Raw genomic sequence first — 1,757 nt, forward strand, 5'->3', positions numbered from 1 at the left:
GGGGGCGGGGGCGGGGCAGCGTAAACAGCACGGCATGTTCAAGTGGTGGCGCCCCCGGTAGACGGCCGCGCTCACATCACGACAACCGCATCGACATCAAGCACAAGATTAGCCCCCACTCCACATGGTTTCTAGCTTACTTAACGTCTACCGCAGTACTTTTACGTCCGACGTCTACGGCGGCCGTCTACGACCGATCTTTCATACGCCGAGGAGGTGTGGTGCACCACGTCGAGTCAAGTTTTTAGATATGTCAAAAAAAAAACGTCTATCATCCCAAAATACGTTTATTGCTGTTTACACAGAAATGTCGCCTGGAAGGTACACTCCGAATGGGGAGGGGCAATTTTTGTACCTAGGTTAGATGTGTCTTTTCTTTGAGCACAGCTTCATCACATACACATTTGTATGTAGGGAGGTACAAGTTGTACCTAGACTAGGTACAACTGTATTGTTTTGTACGTATTTGTTGTGTAATACAGGTAGACGCGTCGATCGTTCTCTTTCTTGCGTGATGTGAGAGAGGTATGGGGGTGGGAGGATCACTCGGGCGGGGGGTGCATGTTGCACGTGTGTGTGGTTGGCAGAAAAAGGAAATGGAAAGACCCAGAGGATGGTGATTGTACAGAGGGGGGGTTTCGAGTGAGGACAAGTCGTCATGCCCCTGCTACTGCCACCACCACCACCACCACCACACTGCCGCTGTACTGGCAGCCCCACCCCAACCCCCGCCCAACCCGCATGCGTGTCTCAGTGTCTCTCAAATTACACGCTGAAATATTGAACACCCGGACCGGACCGCCCTCGGCCTTGCCACCTCATCACGCACCTCGCCGTGGCCCCGCCCCGCCCCGCCCAGCGCAGCCCGGGCGGGGCGCACCGGCGCACCATAGGCCGGCCCGTAGCGCGCAGAGGTGCGCCCGGTTGCCTACCCCGCCATCCGCAGGCGCCAGGACCCGGACTCGATGGTGGAGCCCCGCTGACTGTGGAGGCCCCGACCCTCGCACCTCGTGGTACCTACATGCGGGGGCTCCTCTAGGGGGGCTGAGTGCGAGGAGGTTGAGAAGGAGAAGTGAAGAGAGGGGAGGAGAGAGAGACAGAGAGAAAAAGCGAGAGAGGGAGAGGAAGAATGGAGAGTATGGCCCGGCCCCGGCCCCTGCTGCGGCAGCTTACACTCGCTACCTGAATTTTTCATCCCCACATTTCTGCCGGATCTCCATCCTAAATACAAGCAAGAAAAAAATTGCTGAGCTAGCTCTGTTCCGAGTGCTCCTCTGTGTGCGGCAGGCCGCCCCGACCCGCTCGCCCCCCACCTCCAGGACCGCGAATACGACCATAGTACTCTGGAGCCCCGGCCCCCTGCCTCTCCCGAGCCTCTCCTTCCCTGCACGCCCACTGAGCCGCGCTCCACCACAGGACACGGCCAGCTGCAGCGGCCAGCGGCTCCACAATTTCCTACACCTTTTTTTTCTGATTTTCTTTGTAGGTCAGAATAACCTGGGCAAAAATATTTTTTTTGAATATTTGGAGAACACTGCACATACGTGTTTGAGCACCCGGGGTGGTCCGTGGGTCCGGCCGTGCCAGCGCGCAGGTTGGCCTCTCCCCTGGAGCCGCCTCCACCCCCACCGCCCGCATCGCGCCGCCTCTTCCTCAATTTCTTCTTTTAGCTCAGACTGACCATTAACCCCCATTCCGTTCCGGCGCCGCCCGGCCTCGCAGAGCCAATAATATCCCCTGGCCGCGGTACGCGCCCC

This window comes from Frankliniella occidentalis, unplaced genomic scaffold, assembly GCF_000697945.3.
Source record: "Frankliniella occidentalis isolate FOCC.00 unplaced genomic scaffold, Focc_3.1 Scaffold28, whole genome shotgun sequence".
NCBI lineage: Eukaryota > Metazoa > Arthropoda > Insecta > Thysanoptera > Thripidae > Frankliniella > Frankliniella occidentalis.